Here is a 25,693-nt window from a genome sequence, read left to right on the forward strand (position 1 = left end):
TTGTTCATTTGGCTTGTTTGTCGGATTTTGGGATGGACTCTTTGGCTTTGCTTTTCTTCTCCTCATTGGATTTTTCATGTTAAAAGTTGCAGAAGCCAGATGACAAGCTCATTTTGGTTCAACTTCAGCAACTGTGCATTGCATTGCCATGTAATGTAATGCAATGCTATCTATCTAGCTCTCCCTCTATACTTCCTTTTGGATAAACAGACATATTAGGCAAGCATTTTGGAGCTTTCACCTAAATAACTACAGGTGGTGAGATAAGCTGCACAATATAATTGACCTTTCAGTATATTGTTGCACACACACCATCTATTTAGCAAATGCCCTTGTTATCAACAGCAGCCTTTTAAACTCACCTGAGCTAACAGGTATGTGAGCTGGTTACTCTGCTGCGCTTAAAATTTCTTTTTTGGTTTGCTACAATGCCTTTTCTGAAACGTTGTCTCCCTCTGCTGGAACACTGACTTCTTTCATTTAATGCCTGCAGACTATAAAAGAGAAACCAACCCAAAAAGTTTGGTTGATTAGTCTGTGGCATTCTTTTAAACTGTTGCTTATGGCGGTCTCTGTGAGCTTCTCAGTGACATTCAGCCATCCAGGTATCCCGCCTGCAGTAGACGGAATGTGGCAATGGAACGCTGGCTGCGCGTGTCATAATAGGCTCTGAGCCTTTATATACCTGCGCACAGCAGCAGCCACCTTCAGTCTGCTGCTGGACAGCCAGCAGCAGCAGCAGCAGCAGGAGAGGTAATTAATCAGCAACCCTCCTGCTAAGGGTAGACAGCTGCTCGTTCCACCCCCCCCCGCCTTAATTGGTTCTCCTCCCTTCCAACGGTGTTGAGGCGGGTGGGAACAGCCGGGGGTTGAGGGTACTGTGCTAAAAGAGGTGGAGTTATGCAGATCTAAAACGCGTGGATTGCAGCAGCAGCAAGCCGAAAAGTGCAGGCATGTGAGGGATCTAGAGGTTGACAGCATGTCTTCTTAACGGGAGTCCAGGTGGCCATCTCCACAAATGGACTTTTCAGAATCCTTGGGTGGCACCGTAGTCGGAAACCAATTCTGGTTATCGCTTCTTGGCCTTTTGGCTAAGATCAAGTGTAGTATCTGTTCTTATCAGTTTAATATCTGATACGTCCCCTATCTGGGGACCATATATTAAATGGATTTTTAGAACAGGGAGATGGAAAAAGAGCTTGCTCTGTCCACTCCACGCATTGACCTGGTATTGCAGTATCTCCAGGACCGGTGCACCCCTTCTTTAATGCAGTTTCTAAAATCAGAAAGAATTGAATTCAATGCTTTTTGTTCATTTGGCTTGTTTGTCGGATTTTGGGATGGACTCTTTGGCTTTGCTTTTCTTCTCCTCATTGGATTTTTCATGTTAAAAGTTGCAGAAGCCAGATGACAAGCTCATTTTGGTTCAACTTCAGCAACTGTGCATTGCATTGCCATGTAATGTAATGCAATGCTATCTATCTAGCTCTCCCTCTATACTTCCTTTTGGATAAACAGACATATTAGGCAAGCATTTTGGAGCTTTCACCTAAATAACTACAGGTGGTGAGATAAGCTGCACAATATAATTGACCTTTCAGTATATTGTTGCACACACACCATCTATTTAGCAAATGCCCTTGTTATCAACAGCAGCCTTTTAAACTCACCTGAGCTAACAGGTATGTGAGCTGGTTACTCTGCTGCGCTTAAAATTTCTTTTTTGGTTTGCTACAATGCCTTTTCTGAAACGTTGTCTCCCTCTGCTGGAACACTGACTTCTTTCATTTAATGCCTGCAGACTATAAAAGAGAAACCAACCCAAAAAGTTTGGTTGATTAGTCTGTGGCATTCTTTTAAACTGTTGCTTATGGCGGTCTCTGTGAGCTTCTCAGTGACATTCAGCCATCCAGGTATCCCGCCTGCAGTAGACGGAATGTGGCAATGGAACGCTGGCTGCGCGTGTCATAATAGGCTCTGAGCCTTTATATACCTGCGCACAGCAGCAGCCACCTTCAGTCTGCTGCTGGACAGCCAGCAGCAGCAGCAGCAGCAGGAGAGGTAATTAATCAGCAACCCTCCTGCTAAGGGTAGACAGCTGCTCGTTCCACCCCCCCCCCCGCCTTAATTGGTTCTCCTCCCTTCCAACGGTGTTGAGGCGGGTGGGAACAGCCGGGGGTTGAGGGTACTGTGCTAAAAGAGGTGGAGTTATGCAGATCTAAAACGCGTGGATTGCAGCAGCAGCAAGCCGAAAAGTGCAGGCATGTGAGGGATCTAGAGGTTGACAGCATGTCTTCTTAACGGGAGTCCAGGTGGCCATCTCCACAAATGGACTTTTCAGAATCCTTGGGTGGCACCGTAGTCGGAAACCAATTCTGGTTATCGCTTCTCGGCCTTTTGGCTAAGATCAAGTGTAGTATCTGTTCTTATCAGTTTAATATCTGATACGTCCCCTATCTGGGGACCATATATTAAATGGATTTTTAGAACAGGGAGATGGAAAAAGAGCTTGCTCTGTCCACTCCACGCATTGACCTGGTATTGCAGTATCTCCAGGACCGGTGCACCCCTTCTTTAATGCAGTTTCTAAAATCAGAAAGAATTGAATTCAATGCTTTTTGTTCATTTGGCTTGTTTGTCGGATTTTGGGATGGACTCTTTGGCTTTGCTTTTCTTCTCCTCATTGGATTTTTCATGTTAAAAGTTGCAGAAGCCAGATGACAAGCTCATTTTGGTTCAACTTCAGCAACTGTGCATTGCATTGCCATGTAATGTAATGCAATGCTATCTATCTAGCTCTCCCTCTATACTTCCTTTTGGATAAACAGACATATTAGGCAAGCATTTTGGAGCTTTCACCTAAATAACTACAGGTGGTGAGATAAGCTGCACAATATAATTGACCTTTCAGTATATTGTTGCACACACACCATCTATTTAGCAAATGCCCTTGTTATCAACAGCAGCCTTTTAAACTCACCTGAGCTAACAGGTATGTGAGCTGGTTACTCTGCTGCGCTTAAAATTTCTTTTTTGGTTTGCTACAATGCCTTTTCTGAAACGTTGTCTCCCTCTGCTGGAACACTGACTTCTTTCATTTAATGCCTGCAGACTATAAAAGAGAAACCAACCCAAAAAGTTTGGTTGATTAGTCTGTGGCATTCTTTTAAACTGTTGCTTAGGGCGGTCTCTGTGAGCTTCTCAGTGACATTCAGCCATCCAGGTATCCCGCCTGCAGTAGACGGAATGTGGCAATGGAACGCTGGCTGCGCGTGTCATAATAGGCTCTGAGCCTTTATATACCTGCGCACAGCAGCAGCCACCTTCAGTCTGCTGCTGGACAGCCAGCAGCAGCAGCAGCAGCAGGAGAGGTAATTAATCAGCAACCCTCCTGCTAAGGGTAGACAGCTGCTCGTTCCACCCCCCCCCCGCCTTAATTGGTTCTCCTCCCTTCCAACGGTGTTGAGGCGGGTGGGAACAGCCGGGGGTTGAGGGTACTGTGCTAAAAGAGGTGGAGTTATGCAGATCTAAAACGCGTGGATTGCAGCAGCAGCAAGCCGAAAAGTGCAGGCATGTGAGGGATCTAGAGGTTGACAGCATGTCTTCTTAACGGGAGTCCATGTGGCCATCTCCACAAATGGACTTTTCAGAATCCTTGGGTGGCACCGTAGTCGGAAACCAATTCTGGTTATCGCTTCTCGGCCTTTTGGCTAAGATCAAGTGTAGTATCTGTTCTTATCAGTTTAATATCTGATACGTCCCCTATCTGGGGACCATATATTAAATGGATTTTTAGAACAGGGAGATGGAAAAAGAGCTTGCTCTGTCCACTCCACGCATTGACCTGGTATTGCAGTATCTCCAGGACCGGTGCACCCCTTCTTTAATGCAGTTTCTAAAATCAGAAAGAATTGAATTCAATGCTTTTTGTTCATTTGGCTTGTTTGTCGGATTTTGGGATGGACTCTTTGGCTTTGCTTTTCTTCTCCTCATTGGATTTTTCATGTTAAAAGTTGCAGAAGCCAGATGACAAGCTCATTTTGGTTCAACTTCAGCAACTGTGCATTGCATTGCCATGTAATGTAATGCAATGCTATCTATCTAGCTCTCCCTCTATACTTCCTTTTGGATAAACAGACATATTAGGCAAGCATTTTGGAGCTTTCACCTAAATAACTACAGGTGGTGAGATAAGCTGCACAATATAATTGACCTTTCAGTATATTGTTGCACACACACCATCTATTTAGCAAATGCCCTTGTTATCAACAGCAGCCTTTTAAACTCACCTGAGCTAACAGGTATGTGAGCTGGTTACTCTGCTGCGCTTAAAATTTCTTTTTTGGTTTGCTACAATGCCTTTTCTGAAACGTTGTCTCCCTCTGCTGGAACACTGACTTCTTTCATTTAATGCCTGCAGACTATAAAAGAGAAACCAACCCAAAAAGTTTGGTTGATTAGTCTGTGGCATTCTTTTAAACTGTTGCTTATGGCGGTCTCTGTGAGCTTCTCACTGACATTCAGCCATCCAGGTATCCCGCCTGCAGTAGACGGAATGTGGCAATGGAACGCTGGCTGCGCGTGTCATAATAGGCTCTGAGCCTTTATATACCTGCGCACAGCAGCAGCCACCTTCAGTCTGCTGCTGGACAGCCAGCAGCAGCAGCAGCAGCAGGAGAGGTAATTAATCAGCAACCCTCCTGCTAAGGGTAGACAGCTGCTCGTTCCACCCCCCCCCCCGCCTTAATTGGTTCTCCTCCCTTCCAACGGTGTTGAGGCGGGTGGGAACAGCCGGGGGTTGAGGGTACTGTGCTAAAAGAGGTGGAGTTATGCAGATCTAAAACGCGTGGATTGCAGCAGCAGCAAGCCGAAAAGTGCAGGCATGTGAGGGATCTAGAGGTTGACAGCATGTCTTCTTAACGGGAGTCCAGGTGGCCATCTCCACAAATGGACTTTTCAGAATCCTTGGGTGGCACCGTAGTCGGAAACCAATTCTGGTTATCGCTTCTCGGCCTTTTGGCTAAGATCAAGTGTAGTATCTGTTCTTATCAGTTTAATATCTGATACGTCCCCTATCTGGGGACCATATATTAAATGGATTTTTAGAACAGGGAGATGGAAAAAGAGCTTGCTCTGTCCACTCCACGCATTGACCTGGTAATGCAGTATCTCCAGGACCGGTGCACCCCTTCTTTAATGCAGTTTCTAAAATCAGAAAGAATTGAATTCAATGCTTTTTGTTCATTTGGCTTGTTTGTCGGATTTTGGGATGGACTCTTTGGCTTTGCTTTTCTTCTCCTCATTGGATTTTTCATGTTAAAAGTTGCAGAAGCCAGATGACAAGCTCATTTTGGTTCAACTTCAGCAACTGTGCATTGCATTGCCATGTAATGTAATGCAATGCTATCTATCTAGCTCTCCCTCTATACTTCCTTTTGGATAAACAGACATATTAGGCAAGCATTTTGGAGCTTTCACCTAAATAACTACAGGTGGTGAGATAAGCTGCACAATATAATTGACCTTTCAGTATATTGTTGCACACACACCATCTATTTAGCAAATGCCCTTGTTATCAACAGCAGCCTTTTAAACTCACCTGAGCTAACAGGTATGTGAGCTGGTTACTCTGCTGCGCTTAAAATTTCTTTTTTGGTTTGCTACAATGCCTTTTCTGAAACGTTGTCTCCCTCTGCTGGAACACTGACTTCTTTCATTTAATGCCTGCAGACTATAAAAGAGAAACCAACCCAAAAAGTTTGGTTGATTAGTCTGTGGCATTCTTTTAAACTGTTGCTTATGGCGGTCTCTGTGAGCTTCTCAGTGACATTCAGCCATCCAGGTATCCCGCCTGCAGTAGACGGAATGTGGCAATGGAACGCTGGCTGCGCGTGTCATAATAGGCTCTGAGCCTTTATATACCTGCGCACAGCAGCAGCCACCTTCAGTCTGCTGCTGGACAGCCAGCAGCAGCAGCAGCAGCAGGAGAGGTAATTAATCAGCAACCCTCCTGCTAAGGGTAGACAGCTGCTCGTTCCACCCCCCCCCCCCGCCTTAATTGGTTCTCCTCCCTTCCAACGGTGTTGAGGCGGGTGGGAACAGCCGGGGGTTGAGGGTACTGTGCTAAAAGAGGTGGAGTTATGCAGATCTAAAACGCGTGGATTGCAGCAGCAGCAAGCCAAAAAGTGCAGGCATGTGAGGGATCTAGAGGTTGACAGCATGTCTTCTTAACGGGAGTCCAGGTGGCCATCTCCACAAATGGACTTTTCAGAATCCTTGGGTGGCACCGTAGTCGGAAACCAATTCTGGTTATCGCTTCTCGGCCTTTTGGCTAAGATCAAGTGTAGTATCTGTTCTTATCAGTTTAATATCTGATACGTCCCCTATCTGGGGACCATATATTAAATGGATTTTTAGAACAGGGAGATGGAAAAAGAGCTTGCTCTGTCCACTCCACGCATTGACCTGGTATTGCAGTATCTCCAGGACCGGTGCACCCCTTCTTTAATGCAGTTTCTAAAATCAGAAAGAATTGAATTCAATGCTTTTTGTTCATTTGGCTTGTTTGTCGGATTTTGGGATGGACTCTTTGGCTTTGCTTTTCTTCTCCTCATTGGATTTTTCATGTTAAAAGTTGCAGAAGCCAGATGACAAGCTCATTTTGGTTCAACTTCAGCAACTGTGCATTGCATTGCCATGTAATGTAATGCAATGCTATCTATCTAGCTCTCCCTCTATACTTCCTTTTGGATAAACAGACATATTAGGCAAGCATTTTGGAGCTTTCACCTAAATAACTACAGGTGGTGAGATAAGCTGCACAATATAATTGACCTTTCAGTATATTGTTGCACACACACCATCTATTTAGCAAATGCCCTTGTTATCAACAGCAGCCTTTTAAACTCACCTGAGCTAACAGGTATGTGAGCTGGTTACTCTGCTGCGCTTAAAATTTCTTTTTTGGTTTGCTACAATGCCTTTTCTGAAACGTTGTCTCCCTCTGCTGGAACACTGACTTCTTTCATTTAATGCCTGCAGACTATAAAAGAGAAACCAACCCAAAAAGTTTGGTTGATTAGTCTGTGGCATTCTTTTAAACTGTTGCTTATGGCGGTCTCTGTGAGCTTCTCAGTGACATTCAGCCATCCAGGTATCCCGCCTGCAGTAGACGGAATGTGGCAATGGAACGCTGGCTGCGCGTGTCATAATAGGCTCTGAGCCTTTATATACCTGCGCACAGCAGCAGCCACCTTCAGTCTGCTGCTGGACAGCCAGCAGCAGCAGCAGCAGGAGAGGTAATTAATCAGCAACCCTCCTGCTAAGGGTAGACAGCTGCTCGTTCCACCCCCCCCCCCCCCGCCTTAATTGGTTCTCCTCCCTTCCAACGGTGTTGAGGCGGGTGGGAACAGCCGGGGGTTGAGGGTACTGTGCTAAAAGAGGTGGAGTTATGCAGATCTAAAACGCGTGGATTGCAGCAGCAGCAAGCCGAAAAGTGCAGGCATGTGAGGGATCTAGAGGTTGACAGCATGTCTTCTTAACGGGAGTCCAGGTGGCCATCTCCACAAATGGACTTTTCAGAATCCTTGGGTGGCACCGTAGTCGGAAACCAATTCTGGTTATCGCTTCTCGGCCTTTTGGCTAAGATCAAGTGTAGTATCTGTTCTTATCAGTTTAATATCTGATACGTCCCCTATCTGGGGACCATATATTAAATGGATTTTTAGAACAGGGAGATGGAAAAAGAGCTTGCTCTGTCCACTCCACGCATTGACCTGGTATTGCAGTATCTCCAGGACCGGTGCACCCCTTCTTTAATGCAGTTTCTAAAATCAGAAAGAATTGAATTCAATGCTTTTTGTTCATTTGGCTTGTTTGTCGGATTTTGGGATGGACTCTTTGGCTTTGCTTTTCTTCTCCTCATTGGATTTTTCATGTTAAAAGTTGCAGAAGCCAGATGACAAGCTCATTTTGGTTCAACTTCAGCAACTGTGCATTGCATTGCCATGTAATGTAATGCAATGCTATCTATCTAGCTCTCCCTCTATACTTCCTTTTGGATAAACAGACATATTAGGCAAGCATTTTGGAGCTTTCACCTAAATAACTACAGGTGGTGAGATAAGCTGCACAATATAATTGACCTTTCAGTATATTGTTGCACACACACCATCTATTTAGCAAATGCCCTTGTTATCAACAGCAGCCTTTTAAACTCACCTGAGCTAACAGGTATGTGAGCTGGTTACTCTGCTGCGCTTAAAATTTCTTTTTTGGTTTGCTACAATGCCTTTTCTGAAACGTTGTCTCCCTCTGCTGGAACACTGACTTCTTTCATTTAATGCCTGCAGACTATAAAAGAGAAACCAACCCAAAAAGTTTGGTTGATTAGTCTGTGGCATTCTTTTAAACTGTTGCTTATGGCGGTCTCTGTGAGCTTCTCAGTGACATTCAGCCATCCAGGTATCCCGCCTGCAGTAGACGGAATGTGGCAATGGTACGCTGGCTGCGCGTGTCATAATAGGCTCTGAGCCTTTATATACCTGCGCACAGCAGCAGCCACCTTCAGTCTGCTGCTGGACAGCCAGCAGCAGCAGCAGCAGGAGAGGTAATTAATCAGCAACCCTCCTGCTAAGGGTAGACAGCTGCTCGTTCCACCCCCCCCCCCGCCTTAATTGGTTCTCCTCCCTTCCAACGGTGTTGAGGCGGGTGGGAACAGCCGGGGGTTGAGGGTACTGTGCTAAAAGAGGTGGAGTTATGCAGATCTAAAACGCGTGGATTGCAGCAGCAGCAAGCCGAAAAGTGCAGGCATGTGAGGGATCTAGAGGTTGACAGCATGTCTTCTTAACGGGAGTCCAGGTGGCCATCTCCACAAATGGACTTTTCAGAATCCTTGGGTGGCACCGTAGTCGGAAACCAATTCTGGTTATCGCTTCTCGGCCTTTTGGCTAAGATCAAGTGTAGTATCTGTTCTTATCAGTTTAATATCTGATACGTCCCCTATCTGGGGACCATATATTAAATGGATTTTTAGAACAGGGAGATGGAAAAAGAGCTTGCTCTGTCCACTCCACGCATTGACCTGGTATTGCAGTATCTCCAGGACCGGTGCACCCCTTCTTTAATGCAGTTTCTAAAATCAGAAAGAATTGAATTCAATGCTTTTTGTTCATTTGGCTTGTTTGTCGGATTTTGGGATGGACTCTTTGGCTTTGCTTTTCTTCTCCTCATTGGATTTTTCATGTTAAAAGTTGCAGAAGCCAGATGACAAGCTCATTTTGGTTCAACTTCAGCAACTGTGCATTGCATTGCCATGTAATGTAATGCAATGCTATCTATCTAGCTCTCCCTCTATACTTCCTTTTGGATAAACAGACATATTAGGCAAGCATTTTGGAGCTTTCACCTAAATAACTACAGGTGGTGAGATAAGCTGCACAATATAATTGACCTTTCAGTATATTGTTGCACACACACCATCTATTTAGCAAATGCCCTTGTTATCAACAGCAGCCTTTTAAACTCACCTGAGCTAACAGGTATGTGAGCTGGTTACTCTGCTGCGCTTAAAATTTCTTTTTTGGTTTGCTACAATGCCTTTTCTGAAACGTTGTCTCCCTCTGCTGGAACACTGACTTCTTTCATTTAATGCCTGCAGACTATAAAAGAGAAACCAACCCAAAAAGTTTGGTTGATTAGTCTGTGGCATTCTTTTAAACTGTTGCTTATGGGGGTCTCTGTGAGCTTCTCAGTGACATTCAGCCATCCAGGTTTCCCGCCTGCAGTAGACGGAATGTGGCAATGGAACGCTGGCTGCGCGTGTCATAATAGGCTCTGAGCCTTTATATACCTGCGCACAGCAGCAGCCACCTTCAGTCTGCTGCTGGACAGCCAGCAGCAGCAGCAGCAGGAGAGGTAATTAATCAGCAACCCTCCTGCTAAGGGTAGACAGCTGCTCGTTCCACCCCCCCCCCGCCTTAATTGGTTCTCCTCCCTTCCAACGGTGTTGAGGCGGGTGGGAACAGCCGGGGGTTGAGGGTACTGTGCTAAAAGAGGTGGAGTTATGCAGATCTAAAACGCGTGGATTGCAGCAGCAGCAAGCCGAAAAGTGCAGGCATGTGAGGGATCTAGAGGTTGACAGCATGTCTTCTTAACGGGAGTCCAGGTGGCCATCTCCACAAATGGACTTTTCAGAATCCTTGGGTGGCACCGTAGTCGGAAACCAATTCTGGTTATCGCTTCTCGGCCTTTTGGCTAAGATCAAGTGTAGTATCTGTTCTTATCAGTTTAATATCTGATACGTCCCCTATCTGGGGACCATATATTAAATGGATTTTTAGAACAGGGAAATGGAAAAAGAGCTTGCTCTGTCCACTCCACGCATTGACCTGGTATTGCAGTATCTCCAGGACCGGTGCACCCCTTCTTTAATGCAGTTTCTAAAATCAGAAAGAATTGAATTCAATGCTTTTTGTTCATTTGGCTTGTTTGTCGGATTTTGGGATGGACTCTTTGGCTTTGCTTTTCTTCTCCTCATTGGATTTTTCATGTTAAAAGTTGCAGAAGCCAGATGACAAGCTCATTTTGGTTCAACTTCAGCAACTGTGCATTGCATTGCCATGTAATGTAATGCAATGCTATCTATCTAGCTCTCCCTCTATACTTCCTTTTGGATAAACAGACATATTAGGCAAGCATTTTGGAGCTTTCACCTAAATAACTACAGGTGGTGAGATAAGCTGCACAATATAATTGACCTTTCAGTATATTGTTGCACACACACCATCTATTTAGCAAATGCCCTTGTTATCAACAGCAGCCTTTTAAACTCACCTGAGCTAACAGGTATGTGAGCTGGTTACTCTGCTGCGCTTAAAATTTCTTTTTTGGTTTGCTACAATGCCTTTTCTGAAACATTGTCTCCCTCTGCTGGAACACTGACTTCTTTCATTTAATGCCTGCAGACTATAAAAGAGAAACCAACCCAAAAAGTTTGGTTGATTAGTCTGTGGCATTCTTTTAAACTGTTGCTTATGGCGGTCTCTGTGAGCTTCTCAGTGACATTCAGCCATCCAGGTATCCCGCCTGCAGTAGACGGAATGTGGCAATGGAACGCTGGCTGCGCGTGTCATAATAGGCTCTGAGCCTTTATATACCTGCGCACAGCAGCAGCCACCTTCAGTCTGCTGCTGGACAGCCAGCAGCAGCAGCAGCAGGAGAGGTAATTAATCAGCAACCCTCCTGCTAAGGGTAGACAGCTGCTCGTTCCACCCCCCCCCCCGCCTTAATTGGTTCTCCTCCCTTCCAACGGTGTTGAGGCGGGTGGGATCAGCCGGGGGTTGAGGGTACTGTGCTAAAAGAGGTGGAGTTATGCAGATCTAAAACGCGTGGATTGCAGCAGCAGCAAGCCGAAAAGTGCAGGCATGTGAGGGATCTAGAGGTTGACAGCATGTCTTCTTAACGGGAGTACAGGTGGCCATCTCCACAAATGGACTTTTCAGAATCCTTGGGTGGCACCGTAGTCGGAAACCAATTCTGGTTATCGCTTCTCGGCCTTTTGGCTAAGATCAAGTGTAGTATCTGTTCTTATCAGTTTAATATCTGATACGTCCCCTATCTGGGGACCATATATTAAATGGATTTTTAGAACAGGGAGATGGAAAAAGAGCTTGCTCTGTCCACTCCACGCATTGACCTGGTATTGCAGTATCTCCAGGACCGGTGCACCCCTTCTTTAATGCAGTTTCTAAAATCAGAAAGAATTGAATTCAATGTTTTTTGTTCATTTGGCTTGTTTGTCGGATTTTGGGATGGACTCTTTGGCTTTGCTTTTCTTCTCCTCATTGGATTTTTCATGTTAAAAGTTGCAGAAGCCAGATGACAAGCTCATTTTGGTTCAACTTCAGCAACTGTGCATTGCATTGCCATGTAATGTAATGCAATGCTATCTATCTAGCTCTCCCTCTATACTTCCTTTTGGATAAACAGACATATTAGGCAAGCATTTTGGAGCTTTCACCTAAATAACTACAGGTGGTGAGATAAGCTGCACAATATAATTGACCTTTCAGTATATTGTTGCACACACACCATCTATTTAGCAAATGCCCTTGTTATCAACAGCAGCCTTTTAAACTCACCTGAGCTAACAGGTATGTGAGCTGGTTACTCTGCTGCGCTTAAAATTTCTTTTTTGGTTTGCTACAATGCCTTTTCTGAAACGTTGTCTCCCTCTGCTGGAACACTGACTTCTTTCATTTAAGGCCTGCAGACTATAAAAGAGAAACCAACCCAAAAAGTTTGGTTGATTAGTCTGTGGTATTCTTTTAAACTGTTGCTTATGGCGGTCTCTGTGAGCTTCTCAGTAACATTCAGCCATCCAGGTATCCCGCCTGCAGTAGACGGAATGTGGCAATGGAACGCTGGCTGCGCGTGTCATAATAGGCTCTGAGCCTTTATATACCTGCGCACAGCAGCAGCCACCTTCAGTCTGCTGCTGGACAGCCAGCAGCAGCAGCAGCAGGAGAGGTAATTAATCAGCAACCCTCCTGCTAAGGGTAGACAGCTGCTCGTTCCACCCCCCCCCCGCCTTAATTGGTTCTCCTCCCTTCCAACGGTGTTGAGGCGGGTGGGAACAGCCGGGGGTTGAGGGTACTGTGCTAAAAGAGGTGGAGTTATGCAGATCTAAAACGCGTGGATTGCAGCAGCAGCAAGCCGAAAAGTGCAGGCATGTGAGGGATCTAGAGGTTGACAGCATGTCTTCTTAACGGGAGTCCAGGTGGCCATCTCCACAAATGGACTTTTCAGAATCCTTGGGTGGCACCGTAGTCGGAAACCAATTCTGGTTATCGCTTCTCGGCCTTTTGGCTAAGATCAAGTGTAGTATCTTTTGAAAAGGCGGTTTTGTCCTTGGGCTGCTCTAGTAAATTGATGCACATTACACACTGGTTTGGTGCACTTGTTAGTACGCCAGGTGGCTCATAGAGTCATCTGATGGAAAACATGGCCCTCCAGGATCGAAGTCACTAGGCTGGGTAAGTGTGAGGGCTTTGGAGCAATGTGCCCCAGGAGTAGGCGCCCTGGTGGGAGTCCAAGCTTACTGGGACTGGGAACCCCAGAAAGACTAGGGCTTCGTAGCACGCCGCACCTTTGCCAATCATACTTTCTGAGCAACCCCCCCTATTCCTGGCCTCCGGGCTAGGAAGGGGAATTTTTATAAACCCGGTCGGAGGTCCGGTCAGCTTTGGGCTGAGAAACCAACACAGGCTCCAGCTCCACTAGAGTGGCAGCCTAGCTGGACGCTGGGAGCACGAAAACGGCTCTTCTCTGGCTTCGGCAAGAGAGAGCATCGGAGATCCCCGACCCTCGCTGTGGCCTTCTGGCTCGGAGGGATGGGGATGGTTTATTGGGGACCCTCTCCTCCGGGAAGGGTCCACATGAATCCTCGCCTCGTGCGCTGTTTTGGTGTGACTTCGGTCACATTTTTCAGTGCCTTGGATGCAGCTTCAATCAAAAAAAAAATCTGTTCTTATCAGTTTAATATCTGATACGTCCCCTATCTGGGGACCATATATTAAATGGATTTTTAGAACAGGGAGATGGAAAAAGAGCTTGCTCTGTCCACTCCACGCATTGACCTGGTATTGCAGTATCTCCAGGACCGGTGCACCCCTTCTTTAATGCAGTTTCTAAAATCAGAAAGAATTGAATTCAATGCTTTTTGTTCATTTGGCTTGTTTGTCGGATTTTGGGATGGACTCTTTGGCTTTGCTTTTCTTCTCCTCATTGGATTTTTCATGTTAAAAGTTGCAGAAGCCAGATGACAAGCTCATTTTGGTTCAACTTCAGCAACTGTGCATTGCATTGCCATGTAATGTAATGCAATGCTATCTATCTAGCTCTCCCTCTATACTTCCTTTTGGATAAACAGACATATTAGGCAAGCATTTTGGAGCTTTCACCTAAATAACTACAGGTGGTGAGATAAGCTGCACAATATAATTGACCTTTCAGTATATTGTTGCACACACACCATCTATTTAGCAAATGCCCTTGTTATCAACAGCAGCCTTTTAAACTCACCTGAGCTAACAGGTATGTGAGCTGGTTACTCTGCTGCGCTTAAAATTTCTTTTTTGGTTTGCTACAATGCCTTTTCTGAAACGTTGTCTCCCTCTGCTGGAACACTGACTTCTTTCATTTAATGCCTGCAGACTATAAAAGAGAAACCAACCCAAAAAGTTGGGTTGATTAGTCTGTGGCATTCTTTTAAACTGTTGCTTATGGCGGTCTCTGTGAGCTTCTCAGTGACATTCAGCCATCCAGGTATCCCGCCTGCAGTAGACGGAATGTGGCAATGGAACGCTGGCTGCGCATGTCATAATAGGCTCTGAGCCTTTATATACCTGCGCACAGCAGCAGCCACCTTCAGTCTGCTGCTGGACAGCCAGCAGCAGCAGCAGCAGGAGAGGTAATTAATCAGCAACCCTCCTGCTAAGGGTAGACAGCTGCTCGTTCCACCCCCCCCCCCGCCTTAATTGGTTCTCCTCCCTTCCAACGGTGTTGAGGCGGGTGGGAACAGCCGGGGGTTGAGGGTACTGTGCTAAAAGAGGTGGAGTTATGCAGATCTAAAACGCGTGGATTGCAGCAGCAGCAAGCCGAAAAGTGCAGGCATGTGAGGGATCTAGAGGTTGACAGCATGTCTTCTTAACGGGAGTCCAGGTGGCCATCTCCACAAATGGACTTTTCAGAATCCTTGGGTGGCACCGTAGTCGGAAACCAATTCTGGTTATCGCTTCTCGGCCTTTTGGCTAAGATCAAGTGTAGTATCTGTTCTTATCAGTTTAATATCTGATACGTCCCCTATCTGGGGACCATATATTAAATGGATTTTTAGAACAGGGAGATGGAAAAAGAGCTTGCTCTGTCCACTCCACGCATTGACCTGGTATTGCAGTATCTCCAGGACCGGTGCACCCCTTCTTTAATGCAGTTTCTAAAATCAGAAAGAATTGAATTCAATGCTTTTTGTTCATTTGGCTTGTTTGTCGGATTTTGGGATGGACTCTTTGGCTTTGCTTTTCTTCTCCTCATTGGATTTTTCATGTTAAAAGTTGCAGAAGCCAGATGACAAGCTCATTTTGGTTCAACTTCAGCAACTGTGCATTGCATTGCCATGTAATGTAATGCAATGCTATCTATCTAGCTCTCCCTCTATACTTCCTTTTGGATAAACAGACATATTAGGCAAGCATTTTGGAGCTTTCACCTAAATAACTACAGGTGGTGAGATAAGCTGCACAATATAATTGACCTTTCAGTATATTGTTGCACACACACCATCTATTTAGCAAATGCCCTTGTTATCAACAGCAGCCTTTTAAACTCACCTGAGCTAACAGGTATGTGAGCTGGTTACTCTGCTGCGCTTAAAATTTCTTTTTGGTTTGCTACAATGCCTTTTCTGAAACGTTGTCTCCCTCTGCTGGAACACTGACTTCTTTCATTTAATGCCTGCAGACTATAAAAGAGAAACCAACCCAAAAAGTTTGGTTGATTAGTCTGTGGCATTCTTTTAAACTGTTGCTTATGGCGGTCTCTGTGAGCTTCTCAGTGACATTCAGCCATCCAGGTATCCCGCCTGCAGTAGACGGAATGTGGCAATGGAACGCTGGCTGCGCGTGTCATAATAGGCTCTGAGCCTTTATATACCTGCGCACAGCAGCAGCCACCTTCAGTCTGCTGCTGGACAGCCAGCAGCAGCAGCAGGAGAGGTAATTAATCAGCAACCCTCCTGCTAAGGGTAGACAGCTGCTCGTTCCACCCCCCCCCCCGCCTTAATTGGTTCTCCTCCCTTCCAACGGTGTTGAGGCGGGTGGGAACAGCTGGGGGTTGAGGGTACTGTGCTAAAAGAGGTGGAGTTATGCAGATCTAAAACGCGTGGATTGCAGCAGCAGCAAGCCGAAAAGTGCAGGCATGTGAGGGATCTAGAGGTTGACAGCATGTCTTCTTAACGGGAGTCCAGGTGGCCATCTCCACAAATGGACTTTTCAGAATCCTTGGGTGGCACCGTAGTCGGAAACCAATTCTGGTTATCGCTTCTCGGCCTTTTGGCTAAGATCAAGTGTAGTATCTGTTCTTATCAGTTTAATATCTGATACGTCCCCTATCTGGGCACCATATATTAAATGGATTTTTAGAACAGGGAGATGGAAAAAGAGCTTGCTCTGTCCACTCCACGCATTGACCTGGTATTGCAGTATCTCCAGGACCGGTGCACCCCTTCTTTAATGCAGTTTCTAAAATCAGAAAGAATTGAATTCAATGCTTTTTGTTCATTTGGCTTGTTTGTCGGATTTTGGGATGGACTCTTTGGCTTTGCTTTTCTTCTCCTCATTGGATTTTTCATGTTAAAAGTTGCAGAAGCCAGATGACAAGCTCATTTTGGTTCAACTTCAGCAACTGTGCATTGCATTGCCATGTAATGTAATGCAATGCTATCTATCTAGCTCTCCCTCTATACTTCCTTTTGGATAAACAGACATATTAGGCAAGCATTTTGGAGCTTTCACCTAAATAACTACAGGTGGTGAGATAAGCTGCACAATATAATTGACCTTTCAGTATATTGTTGCACACACACCATCTATTTAGCAAATGCCCTTGTTATCAACAGCAGCCTTTTAAACTCACCTGAGCTAACAGGTATGTGAGCTGGTTACTCTGCTGCGCTTAAAATTTCTTTTTTGGTTTGCTACAATGCCTTTTCTGAAACGTTGTCTCCCTCTGCTGGAACACTGACTTCTTTCATTTAATGCCTGCAGACTATAAAAGAGAAACCAACCCAAAAAGTTTGGTTGATTAGTCTGTGGCATTCTTTTAAACTGTTGCTTATGGCGGTCTCTGTGAGCTTCTCAGTGACATTCAGCCATCCAGGTATCCCGCCTGCAGTAGACGGAATGTGGCAATGGAACGCTGGCTGCGCGTGTCATAATAGGCTCTGAGCCTTTATATACCTGCGCACAGCAGCAGCCACCTTCAGTCTGCTGCTGGACAGCCAGCAGCAGCAGCAGCAGGAGAGGTAATTAATCAGCAACCCTCCTGCTAAGGGTAGACAGCTGCTCGTTCCACCCCCCCCCCGCCTTAATTGGTTCTCCTCCCTTCCAACGGTGTTGAGGCGGGTGGGAACAGCCGGGGGTTGAGGGTACTGTGCTAAAAGAGGTGGAGTTATGCAGATCTAAAACGCGTGGATTGCAGCAGCAGCAAGCCGAAAAGTGCAGGCATGTGAGGGATCTAGAGGTTGACAGCATGTCTTCTTAACGGGAGTCCAGGTGGCCATCTCCACAAATGGACTTTTCAGAATCCTTGGGTGGCACCGTAGTCGGAAACCAATTCTGGTTATCGCTTCTCGGCCTTTTGGCTAAGATCAAGTGTAGTATCTGTTCTTATCAGTTTAATATCTGATACGTCCCCTATCTGGGGACCATATATTAAATGGATTTTTAGAACAGGGAGATGGAAAAAGAGCTTGCTCTGTCCACTCCACGCATTGACCTGGTATTGCAGTATCTCCAGGACCGGTGCACCCCTTCTTTAATGCAGTTTCTAAAATCAGAAAGAATTGAATTCAATGCTTTTTGTTCATTTGGCTTGTTTGTCGGATTTTGGGATGGACTCTTTGGCTTTGCTTTTCTTCTCCTCATTGGATTTTTCATGTTAAAAGTTGCAGAAGCCAGATGACAAGCTCATTTTGGTTCAACTTCAGCAACTGTGCATTGCATTGCCATGTAATGTAATGCAATGCTATCTATCTAGCTCTCCCTCTATACTTCCTTTTGGATAAACAGACATATTAGGCAAGCATTTTGGAGCTTTCACCTAAATAACTACAGGTGGTGAGATAAGCTGCACAATATAATTGACCTTTCAGTATATTGTTGCACACACACCATCTATTTAGCAAATGCCCTTGTTATCAACAGCAGCCTTTTAAACTCACCTGAGCTAACAGGTATGTGAGCTGGTTACTCTGCTGCGCTTAAAATTTCTTTTTTGGTTTGCTACAATGCCTTTTCTGAAACGTTGTCTCCCTCTGCTGGAACACTGACTTCTTTCATTTAATGCCTGCAGACTATAAAAGAGAAACCAACCCAAAAAGTTTGGTTGATTAGTCTGTGGCATTCTTTTAAACTGTTGCTTATGGCGGTCTCTGTGAGCTTCTCAGTGACATTCAGCCATCCAGGTATCCCGCCTGCAGTAGACGGAATGTGGCAATGGAACGCTGGCTGCGCGTGTCATAATAGGCTCTGAGCCTTTATATAACTGCTCACAGCAGCAGCCACCTTCAGTCTGCTGCTGGACAGCCAGCAGCAGCAGCAGCAGGAGAGGTAATTAATCAGCAACCCTCCTGCTAAGGGTAGACAGCTGCTCGTTCCACCCCCCCCCCCGCCTTAATTGGTTCTCCTCCCTTCCAACGGTGTTGAGGCGGGTGGGAACAGCCGGGGGTTGAGGGTACTGTGCTAAAAGAGGTGGAGTTATGCAGATCTAAAACGCGTGGATTGCAGCAGCAGCAAGCCGAAAAGTGCAGGCATGTGAGGGATCTAGAGGTTGACAGCATGTCTTCTTAACGGGAGTCCAGGTGGCCATCTCCACAAATGGACTTTTCAGAATCCTTGGGTGGCACCGTAGTCGGAAACCAATTCTGGTTATCGCTTCTCGGCCTTTTGGCTAAGATCAAGTGTAGTATCTATTCTTATCAGTTTAATATCTGATACGTCCCCTATCTGGGGACCATATATTAAATGGATTTTTAGAACAGGGAGATGGAAAAAAGCGTGCTCTGTCCACTCCACGCATTGACCTGGTATTGCAGTATCTCCAGGACCGGTGCACCCCTTCTTTAATGCAGTTTCTAAAATCAGAAAGAATTGAATTCAATGCTTTTTGTTCATTTGGCTTGTTTGTCGGATTTTGGGATGGACTCTTTGGCTTTGCTTTTCTTCTCCTCATTGGATTTTTCATGTTAAAAGTTGCAGAAGCCAGATGACAAGCTCATTTTGGTTCAACTTCAGCAACTGTGCATTGCATTGCCATGTAATGTAATGCAATGCTATCTATCTAGCTCTCCCTCTATACTTCCTTTTGGATAAACAGACATATTAGGCAAGCATTTTGGAGCTTTCACCTAAATAACTACAGGTGGTGAGATAAGCTGCACAATATAATTGACCTTTCAGTATATTGTTGCACACACACCATCTATTTAGCAAATGCCCTTGTTATCAACAGCAGCCTTTTAAACTCACCTGAGCTAACAGGTATGTGAGCTGGTTACTCTGCTGCGCTTAAAATTTCTTTTTTGGTTTGCTACAATGCCTTTTCTGAAACGTTGTCTCCCTCTGCTGGAACACTGACTTCTTTCATTTAATGCCTGCAGACTATAAAAGAGAAACCAACCCAAAAAGTTTGGTTGATTAGTCTGTGGCATTCTTTTAAACTGTTGCTTATGGCGGTCTCTGTGAGCTTCTCAGTAACATTCAGCCATCCAGGTATCCCGCCTGCAGTAGACGGAATGTGGCAATGGAACGCTGGCTGCGCGTGTCATAATAGGCTCTGAGCCTTTATATACCTGCGCACAGCAGCAGCCACCTTCAGTCTGCTGCTGGACAGCCAGCAGCAGCAGCAGCAGCAGGAGAGGTAATTAATCAGCAACCCTCCTGCTAAGGGTAGACAGCTGCTCGTTCCACCCCCCCCCCCCCGCCTTAATTGGTTCTCCTCCCTTCCAACGGTGTTGAGGCGGGTGGGAACAGCCGGGGGTTGAGGGTACTGTGCTAAAAGAGGTGGAGTTATGCAGATCTAAAACGCGTGGATTGCAGCAGCAGCAAGCCGAAAAGTGCAGGCATGTGAGGGATCTAGAGGTTGACAGCATGTCTTCTTAACGGGAGTCCAGGTGGCCATCTCCACAAATGGACTTTTCAGAATCCTTGGGTGGCACCGTAGTCGGAAACCAATTCTGGTTATCGTTTCTCGGCCTTTTGGCTAAGATCAAGTGTAGTATCTGTTCTTATCAGTTTAATATCTGATACGTCCCCTATCTGGGGACCATATATTAAATGGATTTTTAGAACAGGGAGATGGAAAAAGAGCTTGCTCTGTCCACTCCACGCATTGACCTGGTATTGCAGTATCTCCAGGACCGGTGCACCCCTTCTTTAATGCAGTTTCTAAAATCAGAAAGAATTGAATTCAATGCTTTTTGTTCATCTGGCTTGTTTGTCGGATTTTGGGATGGACTCTTTGGCTTTGCTTTTCTTCTCCTCATTGGATTTTTCATGTTAAAAGTTGCAGAAGCCAGATGACAAGCTCATTTTGGTTCAACTTCAGCAACTGTGCATTGCATTGCCATGTAATGTAATGCAATGCTATCTATCTAGCTCTCCCTCTATACTTCCTTTTGGATAAACAGACATATTAGGCAAGCATTTTGGAGCTTTCACCTAAATAACTACAGGTGGTGAGATAAGCTGCACAATATAATTGACCTTTCAGTATATTGTTGCACACACACCATCTATTTAGCAAATGCCCTTGTTATCAACAGCAGCCTTTTAAACTCACCTGAGCTAACAGGTATGTGAGCTGGTTACTCTGCTGCGCTTAAAATTTCTTTTTTGGTTTGCTACAATGCCTTTTCTGAAACGTTGTCTCCCTCTGCTGGAACACTGACTTCTTTCATTTAATGCCTGCAGACTATAAAAGAGAAACCAACCCAAAATTTTGGTTGATTAGTCTGTGGCATTCTTTTAAACTGTTGCTTATGGCGGTCTCTGTGAGCTTCTCAGTGACATTCAGCCATCCAGGTATCCCGCCTGCAGTAGACGGAATGTGGCAATGGAACGCTGGCTGCGCGTGTCATAATAGGCTCTGAGCCTTTATATACCTGCGCACAGCAGCAGCCACCTTCAGTCTGCTGCTGGACAGCCAGCAGCAGCAGCAGGAGAGGTAATTAATCAGCAACCCTCCTGCTAAGGGTAGACAGCTGCTCGTTCCATCCCCCCCCCCCGCCTTAATTGGTTCTCCTCCCTTCCAACGGTGTTGAGGCGGGTGGGAACAGCCGGGGGTTGAGGGTACTGTGCTAAAAGAGGTGGAGTTATGCAGATCTAAAACGCGTGGATTGCAGCAGCAGCAAGCCGAAAAGTGCAGGCATGTGAGGGATCTAGAGGTTGACAGCATGTCTTCTTAACGGGAGTCCAGGTGGCCATCTCCACAAATGGACTTTTCAGAATCCTTGGGTGGCACCGTAGTCGGAAACCAATTCTGGTTATCGCTTCTCGGCCTTTTGGCTAAGATCAAGTGTAGTATCTGTTCTTATCAGTTTAATATCTGATACGTCCCCTATCTGGGGACCATATATTAAATGGATTTTTAGAACAGGGAGATGGAAAAAGAGCTTGCTCTGTCCACTCCACGCATTGACCTGGTATTGCAGTATCTCCAGGACCGGTGCACCCCTTCTTTAATGCAGTTTCTAAAATCAGAAAGAATTGAATTCAATGCTTTTTGTTCATTTGGCTTGTTTGTCGGATTTTGGGATGGACTCTTTGGCTTTGCTTTTCTTCTCCTCATTGGATTTTTCATGTTAAAAGTTGCAGAAGCCAGATGACAAGCTCATTTTGGTTCAACTTCAGCAACTGTGCATTGCATTGCCATGTAATGTAATGCAATGCTATCTATCTAGCTCTCCCTCTATACTTCCTTTTGGATAAACAGACATATTAGGCAAGCATTTTGGAGCTTTCACCTAAATAACTACAGGTGGTGAGATAAGCTGCACAATATAATTGACCTTTCAGTATATTGTTGCACACACACCATCTATTTAGCAAATGCCCTTGTTATCAACAGCAGCCTTTTAAACTCACCTGAGCTAACAGGTATGTGAGCTGGTTACTCTGCTGCGCTTAAAATTTCTTTTTTGGTTTGCTACAATGCCTTTTCTGAAACGTTGTCTCCCTCTGCTGGAACACTGACTTCTTTCATTTAATGCCTGCAGACTATAAAAGAGAAACCAACCCAAAAAGTTTGGTTGATTAGTCTGTGGCATTCTTTTAAACTGTTGCTTATGGCGGTCTCTGTGAGCTTCTCAGTGACATTCAGCCATCCAGGTATCCCGCCTGCAGTAGACGGAATGTGGCAATGGAACGCTGGCTGCGCGTGTCATAATAGGCTCTGAGCCTTTATATACCTGCGCACAGCAGCAGCCACCTTCAGTCTGCTGCTGGACAGCCAGCAGCAGCAGCAGCAGGAGAGGTAATTAATCAGCAACCCTCCTGCTAAGGGTAGACAGCTGCTCGTTCCACCCCCCCCCCCGCCTTAATTGGTTCTCCTCCCTTCCAACGGTGTTGAGGCGGGTGGGAACAGCCGGGGGTTGAGGGTACTGTGCTAAAAGAGGTGGAGTTATGCAGATCTAAAACGCGTGGATTGCAGCAGCAGCAAGCCGAAAAGTGCAGGCATGTGAGGGATCTAGAGGTTGACAGCATGTCTTCTTAACGGGAGTCCAGGTGGCCATCTCCACAAATGGACTTTTCAGAATCCTTGGGTGGCACCGTAGTCGGAAACCAATTCTGGTTATCGCTTCTCGGCCTTTTGGCTAAGATCAAGTGTAGTATCTGTTCTTATCAGTTTAATATCTGATACGTCCCCTATCTGGGGACCATATATTAAATGGATTTTTAGAACAGGGAGATGGAAAAAGAGCTTGCTCTGTCCACTCCACGCATTGACCTGGTATTGCAGTATCTCCAGGACCGGTGCACCCCTTCTTTAATGCAGTTTCTAAAATCAGAAAGAATTGAATTCAATGCTTTTTGTTCATTTGGCTTGTTTGTCGGATTTTGGGATGGACTCTTTGGCTTTGCTTTTCTTCTCCTCATTGGATTTTTCATGTTAAAAGTTGCAGAAGCCAGATGACAAGCTCATTTTGGTTCAACTTCAGCAACTGTGCATTGCATTGCCATGTAATGTAATGCAATGCTATCTATCTAGCTCTCCCTCTATACTTCCTTTTGGATAAACAGACATATTAGGCAAGCATTTTGGAGCTTTCACCTAAATAACTACAGGTGGTGAGATAAGCTGCACAATATAATTGACCTTTCAGTATATTGTTGCACACACACCATCTATTTAGCAAATGCCCTTGTTATCAACAGCAGCCTTTTAAACTCACCTGAGCTAACAGGTATGTGAGCTGGTTACTCTGCTGCGCTTAAAATTTCTTTTTTGGTTTGCTACAATGCCTTTTCTGAAACGTTGTCTCCCTCTGCTGGAACACTGACTTATTTCATTTAATGCCTGCAGACTATAAAAGAGAAACCAACCCAAAAAGTTTGGTTGATTAGTCTGTGGCATTCTTTTAAACTGTTGCTTATGGCGGTCTCTGTGAGCTTCTCAGTGACATTCAGCCATCCAGGTATCCCGCCTGCAGTAGACGGAATGTGGCAATGGAACGCTGGCTGCGCGTGTCATAATAGGCTCTGAGCCTTTATATACCTGCGCACAGCAGCAGCCACCTTCAGTCTGCTGCTGGACAGCCAGCAGCAGCAGCAGCAGGAGAGGTAATTAATCAGCAACCCTCCTGCTAAGGGTAGAGAGCTGCTCGTTCCACCCCCCCCCCGCCTTAATTGGTTCTCCTCCCTTCCAACGGTGTTGAGGCGGGTGGGAACAGCCGGGGGTTGAGGGTACTGTGCTAAAAGAGGTGGAGTTATGCAGATCTAAAACGCGTGGATTGCAGCAGCAGCAAGCCGAAAAGTGCAGGCATGTGAGGGATCTAGAGGTTGACAGCATGTCTTCTTAACGGGAGTCCAGGTGGCCATCTCCACAAATGGACTTTTCAGAATCCTTGGGTGGCACCGTAGTCGGAAACCAATTCTGGTTATCGCTTCTCGGCCTTTTGGCTAAGATCAAGTGTAGTATCTGTTCTCATCAGTTTAATATCTGATACGTCCCCTATCTGGGGACCATATATTAAATGGATTTTTAGAACAGGGAGATGGAAAAAGAGCTTGCTCTGTCCACTCCACGCATTGACCTGGTATTGCAGTATCTCCAGGACCGGTGCACCCCTTCTTTAATGCAGTTTCTAAAATCAGAAAGAATTGAATTCAATGCTTTTTGTTCATTTGGCTTGTTTGTCGGATTTTGGGATGGACTCTTTGGCTTTGCTTTTCTTCTCCTCATTGGATTTTTCATGTTAAAAGTTGCAGAAGCCAGATGACAAGCTCATTTTGGTTCAACTTCAGCAACTGTGCATTGCATTGCCATGTAATGTAATGCAATGCTATCTATCTAGCTCTCCCTCTATACTTCCTTTTGGATAAACAGACATATTAGGCAAGCATTTTGGAGCTTTCACCTAAATAACTACAGGTGGTGAGATAAGCTGCACAATATAATTGACCTTTCAGTATATTGTTGCACACACACCATCTATTTAGCAAATGCCCTTGTTATCAACAGCAGCCTTTTAAACTCACCTGAGCTAACAGGTATGTGAGCTGGTTACTCTGCTGCGCTTAAAATTTCTTTTTTGGTTTGCTACAATGCCTTTTCTGAAACGTTGTCTCCCTCTGCTGGAACACTGACTTCTTTCATTTAATGCCTGCAGACTATAAAAGAGAAACCAACCCAAAAAGTTTGGTTGATTAGTCTGTGGCATTCTTTTAAACTGTTGCTTATGGCGGTCTCTGTGAGCTTCTCAGTGACATTCAGCCATCCAGGTATCCCGCCTGCAGTAGACGGAATGTGGCAATGGAACGCTGGCTGCGCGTGTCATAATAGGCTCTGAGCCTTTATATACCTGCTCACAGCAGCAGCCACCTTCAGTCTGCTGCTGGACAGCCAGCAGCAGCAGCAGCAGGAGAGGTAATTAATCAGCAACCCTCCTGCTAAGGGTAGACAGCTGCTCGTTCCACCCCCCCCTCCCCGCCTTAATTGGTTCTCCTCCCTTCCAACGGTGTTGAGGCGGGTGGGAACAGCCGGGGGTTGAGGGTACTGTGCTAAAAGAGGTGGAGTTATGCAGATCTAAAACGCGTGGATTGCAGCAGCAGCAAGCCGAAAAGTGCAGGCATGTGAGGGATCTAGAGGTTGACAGCATGTCTTCTTAACGGGAGTCCAGGTGGCCATCTCCACAAATGGACTTTTCAGAATCCTTGGGTGGCACCGTAGTCGGAAACCAATTCTGGTTATCGCTTCTCGGCCTTTTGGCTAAGATCAAGTGTAGTATCTGTACTTATCAGTTTAATATCTGATACGTCCCCTATCTGGGGACCATATATTAAATGGATTTTTAGAACAGGGAGATGGAAAAAGAGCTTGCTCTGTCCACTCCACGCATTGACCTGGTATTGCAGTATCTCCAGGACCGGTGTACCCCTTCTTTAATGCAGTTTCTAAAATCAGAAAGAATTGAATTCAATGCATTTTGTTCATTTGGCTTGTTTGTCGGATTTTGGGATGGACTCTTTGGCTTTGCTTTTCTTCTCCTCATTGGATTTTTCATGTTAAAAGTTGCAGAAGCCAGATGACAAGCTCATTTTGGTTCAACTTCAGCAACTGTGCATTGCATTGCCATGTAATGTAATGCAATGCTATCTATCTAGCTCTCCCTCTATACTTCCTTTTGGATAAACAGACA

General features: G+C 45.5%; 19 non-coding genes and 1 pseudogene across 19 annotated transcripts; all 20 read left to right on the forward strand.

The window, feature by feature from the left end:
- The first annotated feature begins 1,071 nt into the window (after nt 1-1,071).
- LOC141159415 (U2 spliceosomal RNA) lies at nt 1,072-1,262 on the forward strand. Its single transcript, XR_012249422.1, has one exon. It is a non-coding gene; the product is annotated as a U2 spliceosomal RNA (small nuclear RNA).
- Nucleotides 1,263-2,381: 1,119 nt separating this feature from the next.
- Nucleotides 2,382-2,572, forward strand: LOC141158782 (U2 spliceosomal RNA). Its single transcript, XR_012248805.1, has one exon. It is a non-coding gene; the product is annotated as a U2 spliceosomal RNA (small nuclear RNA).
- Nucleotides 2,573-3,690: 1,118 nt separating this feature from the next.
- On the forward strand, nt 3,691-3,881 carry LOC141158783 (U2 spliceosomal RNA). The gene has a single exon (XR_012248806.1). It is a non-coding gene; the product is annotated as a U2 spliceosomal RNA (small nuclear RNA).
- Nucleotides 3,882-5,000: 1,119 nt separating this feature from the next.
- On the forward strand, nt 5,001-5,191 carry LOC141159610 (U2 spliceosomal RNA). The gene has a single exon (XR_012249613.1). It is a non-coding gene; the product is annotated as a U2 spliceosomal RNA (small nuclear RNA).
- Nucleotides 5,192-6,311: 1,120 nt separating this feature from the next.
- Nucleotides 6,312-6,502, forward strand: LOC141158784 (U2 spliceosomal RNA). The gene has a single exon (XR_012248807.1). It is a non-coding gene; the product is annotated as a U2 spliceosomal RNA (small nuclear RNA).
- Nucleotides 6,503-7,621: 1,119 nt separating this feature from the next.
- On the forward strand, nt 7,622-7,812 carry LOC141158785 (U2 spliceosomal RNA). The gene has a single exon (XR_012248808.1). It is a non-coding gene; the product is annotated as a U2 spliceosomal RNA (small nuclear RNA).
- A 1,116-nt stretch (nt 7,813-8,928) lies between these two features.
- LOC141158786 (U2 spliceosomal RNA) lies at nt 8,929-9,119 on the forward strand. Its single transcript, XR_012248809.1, has one exon. It is a non-coding gene; the product is annotated as a U2 spliceosomal RNA (small nuclear RNA).
- A 1,115-nt stretch (nt 9,120-10,234) lies between these two features.
- On the forward strand, nt 10,235-10,425 carry LOC141159768 (U2 spliceosomal RNA). Its single transcript, XR_012249767.1, has one exon. It is a non-coding gene; the product is annotated as a U2 spliceosomal RNA (small nuclear RNA).
- Nucleotides 10,426-11,541: 1,116 nt separating this feature from the next.
- Nucleotides 11,542-11,732, forward strand: LOC141158787 (U2 spliceosomal RNA). The gene has a single exon (XR_012248810.1). It is a non-coding gene; the product is annotated as a U2 spliceosomal RNA (small nuclear RNA).
- A 1,115-nt stretch (nt 11,733-12,847) lies between these two features.
- LOC141160390 (U2 spliceosomal RNA) lies at nt 12,848-12,963 on the forward strand (annotated as a pseudogene).
- A 525-nt stretch (nt 12,964-13,488) lies between these two features.
- LOC141160082 (U2 spliceosomal RNA) lies at nt 13,489-13,674 on the forward strand. Its single transcript, XR_012250068.1, has one exon. It is a non-coding gene; the product is annotated as a U2 spliceosomal RNA (small nuclear RNA).
- A 1,116-nt stretch (nt 13,675-14,790) lies between these two features.
- On the forward strand, nt 14,791-14,981 carry LOC141158788 (U2 spliceosomal RNA). Its single transcript, XR_012248811.1, has one exon. It is a non-coding gene; the product is annotated as a U2 spliceosomal RNA (small nuclear RNA).
- Nucleotides 14,982-16,093: 1,112 nt separating this feature from the next.
- On the forward strand, nt 16,094-16,284 carry LOC141159942 (U2 spliceosomal RNA). Its single transcript, XR_012249935.1, has one exon. It is a non-coding gene; the product is annotated as a U2 spliceosomal RNA (small nuclear RNA).
- A 1,115-nt stretch (nt 16,285-17,399) lies between these two features.
- LOC141158789 (U2 spliceosomal RNA) lies at nt 17,400-17,590 on the forward strand. The gene has a single exon (XR_012248812.1). It is a non-coding gene; the product is annotated as a U2 spliceosomal RNA (small nuclear RNA).
- A 1,116-nt stretch (nt 17,591-18,706) lies between these two features.
- LOC141160077 (U2 spliceosomal RNA) lies at nt 18,707-18,896 on the forward strand. The gene has a single exon (XR_012250064.1). It is a non-coding gene; the product is annotated as a U2 spliceosomal RNA (small nuclear RNA).
- Nucleotides 18,897-20,017: 1,121 nt separating this feature from the next.
- On the forward strand, nt 20,018-20,208 carry LOC141159584 (U2 spliceosomal RNA). Its single transcript, XR_012249588.1, has one exon. It is a non-coding gene; the product is annotated as a U2 spliceosomal RNA (small nuclear RNA).
- A 1,113-nt stretch (nt 20,209-21,321) lies between these two features.
- LOC141158791 (U2 spliceosomal RNA) lies at nt 21,322-21,512 on the forward strand. The gene has a single exon (XR_012248814.1). It is a non-coding gene; the product is annotated as a U2 spliceosomal RNA (small nuclear RNA).
- A 1,116-nt stretch (nt 21,513-22,628) lies between these two features.
- On the forward strand, nt 22,629-22,819 carry LOC141158792 (U2 spliceosomal RNA). Its single transcript, XR_012248815.1, has one exon. It is a non-coding gene; the product is annotated as a U2 spliceosomal RNA (small nuclear RNA).
- Nucleotides 22,820-23,934: 1,115 nt separating this feature from the next.
- On the forward strand, nt 23,935-24,125 carry LOC141159930 (U2 spliceosomal RNA). The gene has a single exon (XR_012249923.1). It is a non-coding gene; the product is annotated as a U2 spliceosomal RNA (small nuclear RNA).
- Nucleotides 24,126-25,243: 1,118 nt separating this feature from the next.
- On the forward strand, nt 25,244-25,434 carry LOC141159977 (U2 spliceosomal RNA). Its single transcript, XR_012249969.1, has one exon. It is a non-coding gene; the product is annotated as a U2 spliceosomal RNA (small nuclear RNA).
- The last annotated feature ends 259 nt before the right edge of the window (nt 25,435-25,693 follow it).

The sequence above is a fragment of the Phyllobates terribilis genome, unplaced genomic scaffold (genome assembly GCF_046119375.1).
Source record: "Phyllobates terribilis strain yellow unplaced genomic scaffold, ASM4611937v1 Scaffold_8__6_contigs__length_399053987, whole genome shotgun sequence".
NCBI classification, from domain to species: Eukaryota; Metazoa; Chordata; class Amphibia; order Anura; family Dendrobatidae; genus Phyllobates; species Phyllobates terribilis.